Consider the following 20,565-nt stretch of genomic DNA (forward strand, 5'->3'; position numbering starts at 1 on the left):
TATAATAGTGAGTCTCATGAGATCTGATGGTTTTATAAGCATCAAGTATTTCCCCTGCTTGCACTCACTCCATCCTGCCACCCTGTGAAGAAGGTGCCTGCTTCTCCTTTGCCTTCTCCCATGATTGTAAGTTTCCTGAGGCCTCCCCAGCAATGCAGAACTGTGAGTCAGTGAAACCGCTTTCCTTTGCAAATTACCCAGTCTTGGGTATTTCTTCATAGCAGTGTAAGAACAGACTAATATGATGATCATAAAGAGATCGTTGATGAGAGAGGCCATTGACTCACCAGAGAACCTAGAAATAAATTACCATGGGCATATAATATCTAACATTATATTGAGTTAGTCAAAATATGAAATGTTAATATTTATAGGAGAGACTAAGGATGATGCAAGAACCGAAAGAAAAATGTTCCTAGAAGATCTAAAACCTAAAGATCTTAGCAGACTCCTTGAGAAAAATGTAAATGACCGAAGTAGTTTTGAAAATCTGGTTTTAGCTAGCTCATGCCCTAGAATTTCAATGACTACATAGACTCATTAAAATGAAAGTCAATCTTTTTTTTATTTTTAACATATCTTTCAGTTATCCAAGGGACTATTAGGAGGACTTAAATAACCCATATCCTTATGAAAGTGAATTATAAGCCTCCTTGAAATTAATAAAAATCTTCAAAGTAGTATTTAATTTAAACTTGTAACTTTCTTTGTGTTCTGAGAGAATGCCGTTTCTGTATATTTTAAAGAAATAGACCATTTCTGTTTTGTTCACCAATATATTCACTGCACTTAGCACACTGCCTGCCACAGAGTAACCATTTAATAAATACTTTTTGAATGAATGTAGAAATATAAATTTTACATTTAGTTTTGGGTTACCTGGATAGCTGATAATTAATGAAGCAGTTCCTTTGTTGCCCTTAGGAAATGTCTCTACTGTGATCATACTCAAGTATATTTGGTGGCAGGCTATACGTGAATAGAACTAGTGCTTATTAGAAATGTGGTAGGATGTTTTTGAGATTTATGTTTCCATGCACTGCAGAGCATACTGGTGTTATTTTAAACAAAATATAACTTTTAGATGTTGTGTGGATTTTAATTATTTTAATCACTCTCCTGTTAAGGGTTAATAATCACAGTTAACTATGTTGTTCTCAAATTCCAAATACTAAATTACTGAGGTCATGGTGCTTTTGGGAACAAATACTATTAATGACTAGTAAAATAAGTTTTATGGATCTCACATCGTTTCTGGAAGACCAATAGATATATTTATTACCATAATAACACATAGAAAAAGGACAGACATTTCTATGTGGTCCTTAGTTCTCGCTCTCTCTTTTTTTTTAATCCAGCATGTCATTCCTTTTGTATTCACTCCCTAATTATGTATTTACGTTTTCTTTATTTTTCTTAACTATATATCTGACCTTTATTTTTTTTTCTGAAGGTCTTGATTAAAATCAGCTTTACTCTACAATGAGTTGAATTGATTTGGGCTTCTTTTTCTCATGAGCCTATTATTTAGTGACTGTTTTCTTCAAATATTTGTTTCCGTGACTTTTGTTACTTCTTCATAGACATATTTTTAGTAGTTGCAATTTCACCTCCACCCAGCCTTTCTGGGTTGATAATATTGGTTAACACTGACTCCTAGGGTACAATCTCATCAGTGTTGGTTTAGAATTAAGATATAATGAACACCAAACCTAAAAAATCAGTGTCAACTTTTACTCCAGTAGCAGTGGAGTTGTTATTTATCAAAAGAAAACAGATTCAGCAGTGATCTGTTAGAAATGCCTATGTTATGCCCTATTAATCTAAAATAGTTACATGATAATTCTCTAGGGTTGAGCTGTTTTTAATAGTATGTATGAGAAAACATTTTATGGGCTTTTAGCCAGAAGATTTTATATATAAATGGTAGTAGAGGAACATTGTTAAATTGATGAGTCTTGGAGGCAATGTGATATAATCAATTTTGGGGCTTTGAAATCAGCTTTGAATCCTGATCACTTCACTTATTAACTTTGTGACTGTAGGCAAGTTACTTGACCTCTCTGGGCCTTAACTTCCTATTTTGCAAAATGAGAATAATATAACTTCCTGAAAAGAATTTTGCAAGAATAGAAGGCAGTTATACAAAATGTGTGACAAAAGTTTTGGCACGTACAGGTTTCTTCCCAAAGATGAACAAGTCCTACTGCTAAGTATAGAAAAGGAGATACAAGTAAAGTTTCTTTGTTATTTCTTAGAGGTTTGTGCCCATAGATCTTTATATTGTCTTAACCTGTGTGATCTACAATGACCCATACTAGAATGTGTGTCTTAAGAAAGCATAGAATTTTTACGCTTTTGTTCAGTTTGAACAAAAATGGTCAGTTGTGCCCTGAGTCCTAGGTGTCTTCTAGATATAAGTATGTGGGAAGGACAAAGACAAGGGGCATTTAACAGAACCTTAGGTCCTACTTCTAACAGATACGTTTCTGTTTTACCATTTGTATTTCTATGTAAGATATTGATTGAACAAAGGGGTCTGTGTATTACAAAAAGGCTTGAAAAAATACAAGCAAGGTCAAGCAGTCTATTTCTTGGCTTTCCTTTTTCTCAGATCCCACCCTGCTTTCTCCTTGGCATTTTAAAGTTTGTGAGAATGGGTGGGAGTTAGAATGGGGAAGTAGGGAGGAATTCCATTCTGTCTTACTGCGTGGAGTTCTCAGAGAACAAAACATAGCAAAAGGACAAGGGTCCTGTGCAAAGAGGGCATTCCTGGTGGAAAAATTCCTTGACCTCCTTAGCTCTTGCGTTGAACTCTACCCACAAAGAGCCATGTTTTGAGCCTTCATTACAAATTTTACAACTGTTAAATAACAAATACAGATATCTTGCCTCTGATTACTTCCTCCTCTGACTACAATGAGATCTCTTTATTAGATCCTTACTATTTTCATTATTTTCTTATCTTAGACTCTAATCACTTTACTCTCATTTCAGTGTCTGCAAGTTCTTTTCTCATTAGTCTTCTCCGTAACAACCAGCAAGAACTCTGACCCTGGATGAATCTTACCTGACTTTACTGCCATCAAGCATTTTTGGAGAAAATAACACATTGGGCTAATGGTTACCTATAATTTCCTGAGGTCTGGGTTCCACCCCTTTTAATCATCTGAGGAATTTTTCTTTCCTCCATCTTCATTATCTTTCTCCTTGTAGGATTTTTACTGTCAACATTTAAACATGTTCAGATAAATCCAAGCATCAAATGAAGGTAACAAATAATCAACTTGTTGGTTCAGCTGCAACTCTGTTTCTCACCCCACAGTCAAACTTTTTAAACAAATTGTTTATTTTCATTGTCTTTAGCCCATTCCAATACAGCTTCTGCTCCCATAAGCCAAACTGCTTTTGTAAATTTGTTTCACTTCCCTACTTAGCATTTAACAGATTTCTCATTACTTTCTGATAGTCTCATATCCCTAACATTATATTTATACAATTCTATCTCTCCTTTCTAGGTATAAGCACTTTTCTCATTTCATGAAATATAGTTAATATTCTCCTCCTCCTCTGGGTTTTTTCAGGTTCTATCCTTTAACTGGTGAACACTCTCTGCCTTCCTCAACTCCTCCCACTAACTGTTCAGTTATCAGATGTCGTCTTCTGAAGGAGGTTTACCGTGACCTGAACTGGCTGAGTTCTCCTACTTTATACCTTCTCTTCACAGCACTTGTCACATTTGTAATAATGTATTTATCATTCTCCCTGTGCCTTTTAATGTTGGCTTCTAGAGAGTAGAGATCCCACTGGTTATAGGACTGGATACCAGAAAGGAGCTCAAGAAATATTTGTTGAAGAAATGACTGAATAAATTAACAACTGTAGCTTTTCCAAGTTCAGTGCATCAGTTGTGTCCTTGGCCTTATTAGAGTGTCTTTTCCTTAGCAGCATAATGAATTTTAAGTGGATAAAAACTATTAGTGATTCCACTAGAGTTATTAAGCACTGTAGCCAGTAATGCATCATAGGTGCACAACTATATACTTTTCCTATATTGTCCTCTCCTTTTTGCTTTAAAAATAACTATAAATATGTAATAATTTCAAATATTAGGAAGCTGAGTATTTTGTTTCTTATGGCACTTTTAATCAAATCTCATTATTTATTGAGTACTGCTCAGTGTATATCCTAAAGTAAAAAAGAAAAAAAAAAAAAGGTTTCTAAAAACCAAAACAAAACACTTTAAAAACAGTATAGGAATACATGTGTTCTAAAGAGACCCCAGAAAGTCTGTTTTCTTCCTGAATATATTAGACCCTTTTCAGCTCCTAATGCTGTAGAATAAATGAAATATTATGAAACTTAGGAACTATCTGAAAGCTAAATGTTTAGCTAAAATGTATGATAAATTAATGAACATACAAAGGAACAGATAGCAGTGGCAGTGTATTTGTTTTGTAAGTTTTATTTACATGCAAAATAATTGTATATGCATTTAAATATAATTGAATGGTATACATATGTATAGAGATTGCTGCCATATTTGATGGATTGGTAAATAGTATTAGAATTAATTTCTGAAGAAATTTTAGTGTAAAGATTTTGATGTAAAAAAAATATCCAGCAACCTATCTATTTATGGCTGTAACAAGGAAGAGTGATTTGGACTACTGCTACAAAGTAGATTAAATGATCTCTAAATTTCTTCATGTATTAACATTCTCTAAATTACTTCATATATTAATATTTACATATAATATATTTGTAGTATATTCTAATTTAAATATGCAACAGAAATTTGGAAATGAATATAGTTTGTATTCAACTGTGTTGAGAAAGCGTAGTATAATAAATAAATTCTTTTTTTCAACCAAACATTTTTATAAATAAAATTGCTGGATTCCAAGTATTTACACTTAAATAACTTTATGTTATAAACAGTGTTTTTTAAAATACTTTCTTTATGTCTTATACTTTATTTTATTTAAGTTATAGTCATGTGTCTTGGGTAGAATTCTGAGAGAATAATAAGGGACTTAACCCTGTCATCACAGAAGCAGTTTGGTAATATAGGAACCAAGTGACAGCTTTTCTTTTTCAAGTATAGATTCAGATCTGGACCGGAATCTTTAGGGGTGACCTAAAACATCATTATGTCAGTTTACAGCAGAAGGCTTACTCTGTTAGTTTCTAGTAGCTATAATGGAAACTAACCTAGATGAACATTGGTACCTACTTTGCAGTTAGTGACTGATTTTATTTGACCAATTAGCACTCATGAGGGAAAGGAAAATAAATTGTCCATGACCTGTCATGATTAACTCCTAAGGGACAAGCTTTGATTACCTGTTAGGTTTGTTGTTTTTGCCTTATCAAGTCCACTTGACTTCAAGTATGTTCTACAGGCAGAATACACTGGGGGTGGCGGGCATGGAATTTTTTTTTGCTATAATTAGAGCCAATAAGGTTGATTTAAGTAATCAGTTTTTGCCTCTGTTCTACCAACAATTGTGTGATGTTAGGAATATCTTTCTTGTATTTCTTTTTAATAGTTTTTATTTTATTTTTTAAAAAATGGAACACTTCATAAATTTGTGCAGGGGCCATGCTAATCTTACCTGTACCTTTCCAATTTTAGTATATATGCTACTGAAGTAAATGAGCACATGATTTTAATCTTTCTTTTCTTTTTTCTTTTGCTTTTCTTTCTTTTCTTTCTGACAAGGTCTGGCTCTATCATCCTCCAGGTTGGAGTGCAGTGGCACAATCTCAGCTCAACTTCCACCTCTCTGCTCAAGCAATCCTCCCACCTCAGCCTCCTGAGTAGCTGAGACTACATCTGGGCACCACCACACTTGACTAATCTTTGTATTTTTTTGTAGAGAGGGGGTTTCTCCATGTTGCCCAGGCTAGTTGTGAACTCGTGAGCTCAAGCAATTCACCCACCTTGGCCTTCCAGAGTTCTGGGATTACAGGCGTGAGCCACTGCACCCAGCCCATGTGTTTGTTATTAATGAAGATTGTGCTATCAGTCACATAATGTCATTGTGAAAACAACATTTGCCACATAATTCCTTAAAGTATTTTACAAGAATAAAAATTTTCTTGATGCCTCATTGTATGTTAGGGTTTATGCTGAGTGCCTTAGGTTCCACCTCCCTCTGCGGGAGCCAAAGTGGGGCAGATAGTTCCTCTCATAACTCCTGTGACAGCTAGAGTTTGGGGCATATGACCTCCTGTGACAGCTAGAGTTTCCGTCAACCAGTTGGAAATCTCTGCATGAGACTTCACATCTAGGAAAAGTAATGCAAAGAAGTAGGGACAGTTTAGACTTTATTCTTCTAGTGGTTTCCAATTCCCGGGCTCAAGCAGTCCTCCCACCTCAGCCTCTAGTGGCTAGAGCAGCATCCAGTATCTCATACCAGTGGAGATACTGGTTCCAGCAGTGGTGGTGGTGCCATATTCTCAGCAGAGGCTTCCTAGGCTGTCCTTTTTTCCGGCATGATTTTGGTTGCAGTTCTGGCTTCCTCATCTTCTTTAGTGCCATCTTGTTTCCCAAGTCTGTTCTTCAGCTTCATCATTTTGTGTTCCATCTGCATTCTTTCCTGCTTAACTTAACCAGAAATCACTTCCATTCTTTGTGACCAACAACTGGACTAGTACAATTCCCTTGGAAAAAGCTAGGGTCTTAATGCCTAGCTGTTTGGAAATATCTTACTACCTTTTTATAGCCACAGCTGCCAAAACCCTAAATTTCAGTTAACATTGTAAAGGGAATTTAAGAAAGAGGAAATAAAAGTTTACATCATTTAAGTCATGGCATCAGAAGAAAACAGTAGTGAAAATCTAATGAACAGTACTGTCTTCAAGAAATTGTTCATATATTTTAGCAAGATGAAAACAACTTAAAGCATGTTTTTAGTTGTTACTGTTTATTAATATTATCTTTATTATGAAAGGAAATAATTTGTACTAGGCATGTACTCCTGACCTTCTGAAAAACATCCCTTGATTTTTCTTTGAAGAATCTTTCCCTTTCCTGCTGTTAGAGTAAAGCTACCTCCACCAACTCAGAGATGATGTATGTGACCTATGCCTAAGCAGTCATCACGCTTTATCTCCTTCAACACAGTGATTGGTTGAGATTGGATGAGTATATATCAGGATACCTCCACTGAACGATAGCTGTTGCAGCTTCAAGCACCGCAGCCTCACACATCACATGGAGCTGAGAAGAAGACCAAAATATCAGAAAGTAGAACTGAGAGGATGGAGGGAGAGAAACTGAGTCCTGATGGTATATTTTGAGGCCTAAATATATACCTAGTAGAAAATGTTATGAAACTTTTATGATTAGGAACTGTTTGAAAGTTAAATATGCAGCTAAAATATATGATTGATTAATATACGGAGGAACAGATAATAGTGACAGTGTATTTATGTTGTGGAATTCTATTTATATACAAAATAATTTTATGTGCATTTAAATACAACTGAGTGGTACACATATGTACAGAAATTGCTACCATATTTTATAGTTTGATAAATATCCAGCTATTTCTAAAACTATTTCCAATCCTACAATTTCAGTTACATGACCCATTGCACTGCCTTTTTGCCTACGCCAGTTTGGGTTAGATTTTCTGTCATTGGCAACCAAGGGTTCTCTGTTTCTTTGGAATATAAATGCTAAATCATCTTGAGTTGGAATCATAAAGTATTGCTACCACGTTTTGAGGAATACCTCTTATTTATATTTTAGTTACATGTAACTTTTGTACCTGAAATATTATTGACAAGGAAAGTAACTAATAATTTTAAGCTGAAATACTAATCCTGAAAGATAAGAATGAAAACTCAGACCTTAAGTTCTATAAAACTTTGAGATAGCTACATGTTTACTTTCAGGATAATTTAAATTGATAGAGTACAAGTTGGGAAACAAACACTTTAAGTGAATATTTAAGTCATGTAAAATATGTATTTTTAAAAGTCAAATTAAACATATTACCAAATTTGCTAGAACTAAATATTCTATTTATAATAAGCACTTTGCTACATTTTACACCCCGTTGCCTTATATAACTTTCCACAGTTTTGACATTATAATATTGTGATTTTCTGTCAAACATCATGAGTGAAAATACGAGTTTATGGATGACAGAAGCATGCTATTTCCAGATTTTGGTATATATTCTAAGTAGGCAAATATATTTATCAATACTTTCTTTAACTTTCCCAACACCATTCATAAATGCCTGTATTTAGCATTTACTTGTCATTCCTGATCTGAAATTGAAATTTTCTTCATTTTCCTTCTTGCTTGTACCATATCTGTGGGTGTTGAAATGGGTAAAGAAAAGAACTTCCAAAAGCACTGCCTAGAAAACATGACCTCAAGAGTCTTCTAAGTGAGGGCTCTTTTGAGTGCTGGCACCGGAGACCTAACACAGATTAACGTAATCAAATATAGGAAACTGATTGGCTCAAACAGCTACATTGAAACAAGAGGTGAATGTCTAGCCTCAGCCATGGCAGAATCCAGGGGTTCCAGCACCACACAGTTTTGTTTCTGCATTCTTCGGTTTTGCTTTCCTCTGTGTTGGCTTTATTCTCTGACAGGGCTTCTCCATGGACTGCCTATGTGCACATGTGTATCATTCTTACAGTTCTGCATTTCAAATAAGTATGACTGACTGTTGTTTTCCCCAATGGCGATTAGTAATTTACAGGGGGAAAAATGTACTGGCCCTGCTTGGTTCTCATGACTACTAGAGTTTGTGTAAGGAAGGCCACATGATTGATGAGTCTCTCAGTATCACACTGAATGGCGTAGTGGTATTTCTGAAAAAGAAAAGATGCACTCAGACAGGTATAGATGTCTTCTTAAGTAGGGCTTAAGTTTCCCGTTGAAAACTGCCCTCCTTACTTTTGTTTCACTACCTAATATACCATAATTGAATTCAGTTGGGTTAACTTGCTTTCTTTTTTAGATGATGAAAACACTACTTCTGGCAAGACTGAGTCATTTATATCCAGTGTGAATTAGATCAGAATGGTTTCTCCTATTATGTAGCTGGGATCACTTTTATTGAAGGATTAGGAATTTTGGCCATGGGAAGGAAGGTGGGTATTTTGAAGCCTGGCAGTGTAGGAAAGTGGTAGATGGCATGGACTTTAGAAGTTATGTGGACCTAAGTGTGAGTCCTGGGACCCTACCACTTCTAATCTATGTGACCTTAGCCAAGTCACTTAGTTTTTCAAAAGCCCATTTTTTAACCTGTAAAATGAAAATAATAATACCTATCTCATAGAGTAGTTATGGAAATTAAATCAACTAGGTAAAGCATTTATTACGATCCTTAGACATGGTGGGTGTTCTATAATATTATTATGGCGGCTGATATTGTTACCACCGGTACTATTAATGGTACTAATAAACACTGCCCTTTTGCTACGCCTGTTCCTGATGGTCCCCAGCTAGCTAGAATTAAGAGGTCAAAAGTGTTCTGTTGTTCAACTAAGAACACATTAAATAAAATCTCACATTAAATTTTATAAACTAGTCTGGAAGTCTACTACTCATAACATTATTTCTGTGGGGAAATTGGTTTAAAATTTTTTCAACTTAAAATATATTTTTGTAATGTAATGCATTTTTCAATGAGATGTGCCTGTGTGTGTGTTAAAAATCATGTATAGTTCTTCTTGTGAGGGGCAGCCAGTCAAGTAAGTGAGGGTCAGAATCTGTTTAAAAATAAACAGAGTCAAAGTAGATTCTATCAGAATAAAGTATATTTGCAGGGGCTGCTAACTGCTATACAAAGTTGCATCATGATCTTATGGCTTGCTTGGGGGGTCTGCTCAACTTGGACTAATTAAGCTACAAATAAAATTTCAAGCATTTTCATTTTGTTTTTGTATTCAGATATTTAGCACTTCACTTTAAAAGTCCTATCATAACTTGTGGCCCTTTAGAGTGGTAGGCTGATTGAGTCAATATTAGGAAATGTTATAATAAGCAAAGAATTCCCCTTAATTTGAGACTGTGCATTACGAAAACCGATCTCAATGAAAGCTACACAGATATGCCAGGATAAATGTACATAGCCACATAGATGGTGGGCAAGTCAGCCTATTGTCCTTGTTTTTATTAATAACGTACAGTACAGAGGAACATTTTAAAAGCTATTCATATTCACAGAATTTAGAATAATTGATACATATTTGAAAAAGATATTTACCACTTGCCACCGTTATCAAGTAGAATAAGTTCGTGGATAAATAATCTTAGACATACAGAGCTGTAATATTACTTTCTGTATTAAAAAACTTGCTCTTACCAGATTATGGCAGATGGGAGGCAGGACTAGATTGCAGCTCTGGACAGAGCAGCGTGTGGTGGCTTGCATTGTGAATTTTAGCTCCAGATTGACTACAAGAACAAACCAGCAATCCCGGAGGACCCACAGACCCTCTGAAGGAAGCAGACTGCTCCTGCAGGACCCAGGAGACACCCCAAATACTGCGAGTGCCCCAACTGCGGAAGTGGGAAAGGGAGACCCTCTTCTCCCAAACACACACCCCCACTGGAGAAGCTGAAGGTCGTTTTGTAGGAGAAGTTTCTGACCTTAATTAGAGCTGAGTCCATTTAGAGAGCTGAACAAAATATAGGGGTGAAGGAAGCAGCAGAAAGGCCCTGGAGCTCGCTGGGTCCCCTAGCAGGCCATTCCTGCATGACACCACAGGGATCCATCAGGAGAGTGGCCAGGGGAGCAGGGGATAAAACTCCACAGAGAGAAGGAAATCTCTAGCTGAACTTTGTAACAATTTGAACAGGGTGAGAAGCCTCCTGGCCAGAACTCAGGGGAGGACACAAATCTGGTGTGCACACTCAGCAGGTAAGGGAAACAAGCCCTTTTCTTTTACAGCTGGGAGGCAGATAGCCTGGGGCAAGTTTTCAAGCCTGTCTCGCCCACCACCTCGAAACAGACTTGGGGCTGTTGGGGGGCTCCGTGGGAGTGAGACTGGCCCTTTGGTTTGCATAAAAGCTGGGTGATGCCTGTGACTGCCAACTTTCCCCCACTTGCCTGACAACCTGCATGACTCAGCAGAGACATCCATAATCCTCCTAGGTACACAGCTCTAGCGACCTGGGAATCTCACCCCCTTCCCCAACAGCAACCGCAGCAATGACCCACCCAAGGAGAGTCTGAGCTCAGACATACCTAGCCCTGCCCCCACCTGATGGTCCTTCCCTACCCACCCTAGTAGTGGAAGACAAAGGGCATATAATCTTGGGAGTTCTAAGCTCCTGTCTACCACTGGTCCCTTTCCATACAACTATAGCTGATGGTCTCTGGAAAAACGCCACGTCTTGGCAGGAGGCCAACCAGCACTAAAATAGAGAATTAAACCACCAAAGCTAAGAACCTTCATGGAGTCCATTGCACCCCCCCACCCCCACTACCTCCACTGGAACAGGCGCTGGTATCCATGGAGAAGAGACCCATAGATAGTTCATGTCACAGGATGTGATACTGTGCAGACAACCCCCAGTACCAGCCAGGAGCTGGGTAGACATGCTGGGTGGCTGGACCCAGAAGACAGTAATCACTGCAGTTCGGCTCACAGGAAACCACGTCCATAAGAAAATGGAGAGAGTACTGCATCAAGGGAACACCCCGTGGGACAAAAGAATCTGAACAACAGCCCTCAGCCCTAGACCATCCCTCTGACAGAGTCTACCTAAATGAGAAGGAACCAGAAAACCAATTCTGGTAATATGACAAAACAAGGCTCTTTAACACGCCCCCACAAAATCACACTAGTTCACCAGCAATGGATCCAAACCAAGAAGAAATCCCTGGTTTACCTGAAGAAGAATTCAGGAGGTGAGTTATTTAGGTAATCGGAGAGGCACCAGAGAAAAGTGAAGCCCAGTGCAAGGAAATCCAAAAAACAATACAAGAAGTGAAGGGAAAAATATTCAAGGAAATAGATACTTTAAAGAAAAAACAATCAAAAATTCAGGAAACTTTGTACAAACTTATAGAAATGCAAAATGCTCCAGAAAGTCTCAGCAATAAAATTGAACAATTAAAGAAATTCAGAGCTCAAAGACAAGGTCTTCAAATTAATCCAATCCAACAAAGACAAAGAAAAAAGAAAATATGAACAAAGTTTCCAAAAAGTCTGGGATTATGTTAAACAACCAAACCTAAGAATAATAGGTGTTCCTGAGGAAGAAGAGAATTCTGAAAGCTTGGAAAGCATATTTGATGGAATAATCTGGGAAAACTTCCCCAGCCTTGCTAGAAACGTAGACATCCAAACACAAGAAGCACAAAGAACACCTGGAAAATTCATCACAAAAAGATCATGACACACTGCCATCAGGTTATCCAAAGTTAAGACGAAAGAAAGAATCTTAAGAGCTGTGCGACAGAAGCACCAGGTAACTAACTTATAAAGGAAACCCTATCGGATTAACAGCAGATTTCTCAGCAGAAACCCTATGAGCTAGAAGGGATTGGGGCCCTATCTTCAGCCTCCTCACACAAAACAATTAGCCAAGAATTTTGTATCCAGCGAAACTAAGCATCATATATGAAGGAAAGATAGTCTTTTTCAGAAAAACAAATGCTGAGAGAATTCGCTATTACCAAGCCACCACTACAAGAATTGCTAAAAAGAGATCTAAATCTGGAAACAAATTCTGGAAACAAATTAAAACAGAACCTCTTTAAAGAATAAATTACACAGGACCTATAAAACAAAAATACGCATTTAAAAGCAAAAACAAAACAAAGTATGCAGGCAACAAAGAGCACGATGAATGCAATGGTACCTCACATATCAATACTGACATTGAATGTAAATGGCCTAAATGTTCCACTTAAAAGATACAGAACCACAGAATGGATAAGAACTCTCAACAAACTATCTGCTGCCTTCAGGAGACTCACCTAACAGATAAGGACTCACATAAACTGAAAGTAAAGGGGTGGAAAAAGGCATTTCATGCAAATGGACACCAAAAGCAAATGGGAAGCTATTCTTATATCAGACAAAACAAACTTTAAAGCAACAGCAGTTAAAGAGACATTATATAATGGTAGAAGGCCTTGTCCAACAGGAAAATATCACAATCCTAAACATATGCACCTAACACTGGAGCTCCCAAATATATAAAACAATTGCTAATAGACCTAAGAAATGAGATAGACAGCAACACAAGAATAGTGGAAGACTTCAGTACTCCACTGACGGCACTAGACAGGTCATCAAGACGGAAAGTCAACATAGAAACAATGAATTTAAACTATACCTTGGAACAAATGGACTTAGCAGATACATACGGAACATTTTATCCAACAACCACAGAATATGCATTCTGTTCAACAGTGCATGAACTCTCTCCAAGATAGACCATATGATTGAGGCCATAAAACGAGCCTCAATAAATTTAAGAAAATTGAAATTATATCAAGCCACTCTCTCAGACCACAGTGGAATAAAACTGGAAATCGACTCCAAAAGGAACAAAAACGATGCAAATACATGGAAATTAAATAACTTGCTCCCGAATGAGCATTGGGTAAAAACGAAATCAAGATGGAAATTAAGAAATTCTTTGAACTGAACGACAATAATGACACGACCTATCAAAACCTCTGGGATACAGCAAAGGCAGTGCTAAGAGAAAAGTTCATTGCCCCAAATGCCTAAATCAAAAAGACTGAAAGAGCACAAACTGACATTCCAAGGTCACACCTCAAGGAACTAGAGAAACAAGAACAAACCAAACCCCAACCCAGCAAAAGAAAGGAAATAACCAAGATCAGAGCAGAACTAAATGAAATTGAAACAAAAACAGTACAAAAGATACATGAAACAAAAAGCTGCTTCTTTGAAAAGATAAATAAAATTGATAGACCATTGGCAAGCTTAACCAAGAAAAGAAGAGAGAAAATCCAAATAACCTCACTAAGAAACAAAACAGGAGATATTACAGCTGACACCCCTGAACTGCAAAAGATCATTCAAGGCTGTTTTGAACACGTTTATGCACATAAACGAGAAAACCAAGATGAGATGGAGAAATTTCTGGAAAGATACAGCTCTTAGCTGCTTACATCAGGAAGAATTGGATTCCCTGAACAGACCAATAACAGGCAGTGAGATTGAAATGGTAAGTTAAAAAATTACCAACAAGAAAAGTCCAGGACCAGACGGATTCACAGCAGAATTCTACCAGATATTCAAAGAATTGGTACCTATCCTTTTGACACTATTCCACAAGATAAAGAAGGAGCCCTTCCTAATTAATTCTATGAAGCTGGCGTCACCCTAATACCAAAACCAGGAAAGGACATACCAAAAAAGAAAACTACAGACCGATATCCTTGATGAACACAGATGCTAAAATCCTTTACAAAATACCAGCTAACCAAATCCAACAACATATCAAAAAGATAATCCACTATGATCAAGTGGTTTTCATACCAGGTATGCAGGTATGGCTTAACATACACAAGTCAGTAAATGTGATTCACCATGTAAACAGAATTAAAAACAAAAATCACGTGATTATCTCCATAAATACAGAAAAAACATTCAGCAAAATCCAGCATTTTTTACAGTTAAAACTCTCAGCAAAATCAGCATACAAGGGACGTACCATAATATAATAAAAGTCATCTGTGACAAACCCACAGCCCACATAATACTGAATGGGGAAAAGTTGAAAACATTTCCTCTGAGAACTGGAACAAGACAAGGATACCTACTCTCACTACTCCTTTTCAGTATAGTACTGGGAGTCCTGGCCAGAGCAATCAGACAAGAGAAAGAAATAAAGAACATCCAAATTGGTAAAGAGGAATTCAGACCATCAGTGTTTGATGATATGATTGTTTACCTTGAAAACCCTAAGAACGCCTCCAGAAAGCTTCTAGAACTGATAAAAGAATTCAGCAAAGTTTCCAGATACAAGATTAATGTACACAAATCAGTAGCTATTCTATACACCAAGAGCGACCAAGCAGAGAATCAAATCAGGAACTCAACCCCTTTTACAATAACAAATAAATAAATAAAATACTTAGGAATATACCTAATCAAGGAGTCAAAGACCTCTACAAGAAAAATTACAAAACACTGCTGAAAGAAATCATAGATGTCACAAACAAATGGAAACACATCCCATGCTCATGGTTGGGCAGAATCAATATTGTAGAAATGACCACACTGCCAAAAGCAATCTACAGATTCAACAGAATCTCCATCAAAATACCACCAGCATTCTTCACAGAATTAGAAAAAACAATTCTGACATTCATATGGAACCAAAACAGAGCCCTCATAGCCAAGGCAAGACTAAACAAAAAGAACAAATCTGGAGGCATCATACTACCTGATTTCAAACTATACTATAAGGCCATAGTCACCAAAACAGCATGGTACTGGTATAAAAATAGGCACAGAGACCAATGGAACAGAATAGAGAACCCAGAAATAAACCCAAATACTTACAGCCAACTGATCTTTGACAAAGCAAACAAAAACATAAAGTGGAGGAAAGGACACCCTTTTTAACAAATGGTGCTGGGATAATTGGCTAGCCACATGTAGCAGAATGAAACTGGATCCTTATCTCTCCCCTTATACAAAAATCAACTCAAGATGGATTAAGGACTTAGACCTGACACTATAAAAATTCTAGAAGATAACATTGGAAAACCCTTCTAGACATTGGCCTAGGCAAGAATTTCATGACCAGGAACCCAAAAGCAAATGCAATAAAAAAAAGATAAATAGCTGGGACCTAATTAAACTAAAGAGCTTTTGCATGGCAAAAGGAACAGTCAGCAGAGTAAACAGACAGCCCACTGAGTGGGAGAAAATCTTCACAGTCTACACCTCTGACAAAGGACTAATACCCAGTATCTACAATGAAACTCAAATCAGTAAGAAAAAAACAATCCCATCAAAAAGTGGACTAAAGACATGAATACACACTTATCAAAAGAAGATACAACAAATGGCCAACAAACATATGCAAAAATGCTCAACATCACTAATGATCAGGGAAATACAAATCAAAACCACAATGCAATGCCACCTTACTCCTGCAAGAACAGCCATAATCAGAAAATCAGTGAACAGTAGATGTTGGCATGGATGCAGTGATCAGGGAACACTTCTACACTGCTGGTGGGAATGTAAACTAGTACAGCCACTGTGGAAAACAGCGTGGAGATTCCTTAAAGAATTAAAAGCAGAATTACCATTTGATCCAGCAGTCCCACTACTGGGTATCTACCCAGAGGAAAAGAAGTCATTATTTGAAAAAGATACTTGCGCACACACACGTTTATAGCAGCACAATTCACAATTGCAAAGTCATAGAACCAACCCAAATGCCCATCAACCAACGAGTGGATAAAGAAACTGGTGTGTGTGTGTGTGTGTGAGAGAGAGAGATGGAATACTACTCAGTCATAAAAAGGAATGAATTAACAGCATTTTCAGTGACCTGGATGAGATTGGAGACTATTATTCTAAGTGAAGTAACTCAAGAGTGGAAAACCAACCATTGTGTGTTCTCACTGTTTTGTGGGTGCTAAACTATGAGGACACAGAGGCATTAGAATGATACAGTGGACTTTGAGGACTTGGGGTGAGGAGGGTGCGGTGAGGGATAAAAGACTACAAATATAATGCAGTGTATACTGCTTGAGTGATGGGTGCACCAAAATTGCACAAATCTCTGCTAAAGAACTTACTCATGTAACCAAATACCACCTCTACCCCGATAACTTATGGAAAAATAAATATGTTAAAAAAAAAAAAAAAAAAAAAAACTTAATAGCCAAATCTGTTAACTCTGTGATTCCTGCTTTGGTTAATGTAGATTATTATCACATGATATTAAAGAGTCAGGATTATGGAGTTGATGTTTTACTGGTGCTTTTTTTTTTTTTTAAAGAAGAAAGAATGTTTATTATTTAAGGCTGTGCACAGTACATACTTATATTCAAACATCCCTTTTGCCGTTAGTCACAGAAATACTAAATATGTATATGAATGGCTTTTCACAGTCTGTATGATGACTGGAAAAATAGCTAATATAGTATATTCTAAATGATAAATCTTCATCTTCATATATGAAGACATCATATTACTAATTTTCAAATTTATCAAGAAGACACTGAACAAAACCTTAAAAAATGGATATTGTTTTAATGTGATTTACTAAATTAAGCTTAAGAGCATTGCTATATCTGTATTTCTCTCTTTCAATATGTGCTTACATACAAATAACAACTTTGTATTTTCTCCTTACAGATTTTCAGTAATTTATATCAGAAGTATATAATCAAGAAAGTTTAGTGTTTCTGTCACATAAATATTTTATTTATTCTAAAGTAAACCGTTTTGGCGTTTTTTTAATGTGGGGTTGCCTTATCAAATTTTGCATAACCTACATTACAATCATAGAAGTTTGAGTTTTGGAAGAGACTGTAAAATTCATTTCATTCATTCAGCATCCATTTGGTAGTAGTGTGCTTTGAAGACTTAGTAAGACATTAACACCTAGGACAACATTTATTACTTTGCACAATGTCATTGTATTAATATTTTACCCAAACAGTACATGAAATTACAGTACTTTTTTTCTTTTTCTTGCCAAATTATAAGTGGAGTTGAAAACAGAATTATTTTTTGGAGATATGATCTTGCCCTGTTGCCCACGCTGGAATGCAGTGGTGTGATCTTGGCTCACTGCAACCTCTACCTCCTGGGCTCAAGTGATCCATCCACCTCAGCCTCCTGAGTAGCTGGGACTTGAGTGCCACCAATCCTGGCTAATTTTTATTTTATTTTATTTTTGTAGAGACAGGTTCTCACTGTGTTGCTCAGGCTGGTCTCAAACTGAGCACAAACAATCCATCCGCCTCAGCCTCCCTGCATGCTGGGATTACAGATGTCAGCCACCGTGCTTGGCCCCAGAATTTTATTTTCTTTGAAATAGAAAATTCATGGAAGGATTCTGCCACTTTATTCACCTTTCTGACAGTGCAGTAAAGTGCAGATTAAAGTATAGTTCCCTGTGAAATAGCCAATTACCCACTGAGTAGAATCACATAAAGAAGTACAGGGAGATCACATGACGTGCCTAGGTTATATATTGAGTCAGTAGGAGAAGTAGAAATACTAAGTGCAGATTCACAAGTCAGTTTAGCCCAGAGCTGTGGGTACTTTCCTTGTGGTTATTACCCGGAAGGCTTTACAACCACTGATGCCCCCTTCTGGCTCCCTCGTCTCACTTAACACATATGCAGTCTTGATTGTTTTGATAATTTTTCTACAACATTTATACACACCTCACACATAATTTTCATTGTTTTTTTAAACCTCAGTTTATAGCCTTAAATCAAGTTATACTCAGGAATGTACATTGTACCCTTAAGCAGAAAGACCTTAATATTAGTTACAGCTGAAGACAGAGCTTAATTTTTAAGTACATTTTGGTTTTTCCCTTTCTGTATGACTTTTATAGGTGTTCACCTTTAGAAGCGAGTCTCTTGACTTCGCCTAATACTATAAAGAATTGCAAACATTGTATTGACATAATTGGTTGTTATGGAAGTCATTTTTAATAGAATGACCATACCTTATTTATTAAAAAATAATAGACTTTATTTTTTAGAACAGTGTTAGGTTAACAGTAAAACTGATAGGAAGGTATAGAGATATCCCATATATTCCTTTCCCCATGCGTGCATAGCCTATCCAATTATCAATATCCCCCATTAGAGTGATATGTTTGTCACAATAGAAGAACCTATATAATTATCACTGAAGACCCCAGTTAATATTAGGGTTCACTTTTGGTATCATACATTTCATGGATTTGAACAAGTGTGTAATGACAATATATCCACCATTGTAGTACTATATAGCATAATTTCTACTACACTGAAAATCCTCTACACTCCTGTTTTGCATTTTCAGAAATGTCATATAGCTGGGATCCTACAGTATGAAGTCTTTTCAGATTTGCTGCTTTCACTTAGTAGTATGCGTTTAAGGTTTCTCTGTGTCTTTTCATGCATTGATAGCTCATTTATTTTTAGTACTAAATAATTTCTTGTCTGAAGGTACCACAGTTTATTCATTCACCTACTGAAGGACATCTTGATTGCTTCTAAGTTTTGCTAAGTATAAATAAAGCTGCTGTACCTTCCATGTGCAAATTTTTGTATACATGTAAGTCTTCAACTCCTTTGGATAAATACCAAGGAACATGTTTGCTGGATTGTATGGTAACAGCATGTTTAGTTTTGTGAGAAACTACCAAACTGTCTTCCAAGGTGGTTGTATCATTTTGCATTTCCAATAACAATGAAATGAGGGTTCTTGTTGCTCCACATCCTCACCAGCATTTGGTAGTGTCAATGTTCTAGATTTTGGCCGTTTTAGTAAGTGTGTAGTAGTTTCTCATTTTTGTTTTAATTTGGATTTCTCTACTGACATATGGTGTGGAGTATCTTTTTATATATTTATTTGGCATCTGTGTAACTTCTTTGATGAGGTATCTGTTTAGGTCTTTGGCTCACTTTTAAGCTGTGTTGTTTTCTTATTGTTGAGTTTTGAGAGTTCTTTATATATTTTGGATAACGTTCCTTTATATCAGACATGTCATTTACAGATATTCTCTCCCAGTCATCTTTGGCTTGTCTTTTTTATTCTCTTAACAGTGTCTTCCCCAGTATAGATTTTTTGTTTTTAACTTAATGAAGTCCAGCTTGTCACTCCTTTCTCTTATGGACTGTAGCTTTGATATTGTATCTAAAAAGTCTGTTTGTTCAAAATAATAATGATTTGGATCTGTTAGATCAATTAAGAATGAAAAAAAGTTATTTTGCCTTTATGTGTTCTTTCCCTAATGCTCCCTCTTTATGTGGATGTGAGTTTCTGACCTATCTCCTTTAAAGTCATAGTGTAAAAATTACAAGGCACATCCCTGCATGTTCTTTGCTTTGCTGTCTTTCTATCTCTTATCTTACTCTGTATGAATAAACACCTATTGCAACATTAGAGGCTGTTGATCACCTAATAAATTCTTCAAACTACCTCCTCCCTTGAGGTCTTGACATACTTCGCCTATGCACTCAAGTTACTCTCCTACTTTTTACGTCTTTTCAGTGGATGCCACCAAAAACTCATCCTTAAGATTATAGCCACATTTCCCTCTATAGCCACATATAATCTTAAGGGTGTCTGTGCAAATGAACATACGTCTTTCCTTAACATCAAATCCAGTTTTCATTCTGTGCATATGACTTCCTCAGGTTTCCACAAATTCTAACTGATTATTTACCTCAAGTCAATTTTGATACCAGTTTCTGCATCATTCCCAAAATAAAACATTTGTCTTCACCTAAAAAAAAAAAAAAAAAAAATCTTTCTAAAGAACTTTAAAAACCATTTCTTGTGAGGCAGGTCCACTAGCCTAAAATTTTCTTGATTTTTATTTGCCTGAGAGGATATTTA

The 20,565-nt window shown here is 36.5% G+C and overlaps 1 protein-coding gene and 1 pseudogene across 7 annotated transcripts in view; one reads left to right on the forward strand and one right to left on the reverse strand.

Moving 5' to 3' along the window:
- The window catches only part of COMMD10 (COMM domain containing 10), a 238,011-nt gene that overhangs the window by 124,036 nt on the left and 93,410 nt on the right, over positions 1 to 20,565 (forward strand). For 3 of the 7 annotated variants that reach the window (XR_003119885.1, XR_003119886.1, XR_003119884.1), the window contains 2 exons: positions 2,998 to 3,271; positions 3,585 to 8,012. The exons of the other annotated variants lie outside the window; for them this stretch is intronic. The gene's annotated coding sequence lies outside the window, so the exon portion shown is untranslated. Of the gene's footprint in view, positions 1 to 2,997; positions 3,272 to 3,584; positions 8,013 to 20,565 lie in introns of those variants that run through there. 7 annotated transcript variants of the gene reach the window in all.
- LOC112627212 lies at positions 5,569 to 5,666 on the reverse strand (annotated as a pseudogene).

The sequence above is a fragment of the Theropithecus gelada genome, chromosome 6, assembly GCF_003255815.1.
Source record: "Theropithecus gelada isolate Dixy chromosome 6, Tgel_1.0, whole genome shotgun sequence".
Lineage (NCBI taxonomy): Eukaryota > Metazoa > Chordata > Mammalia > Primates > Cercopithecidae > Theropithecus > Theropithecus gelada.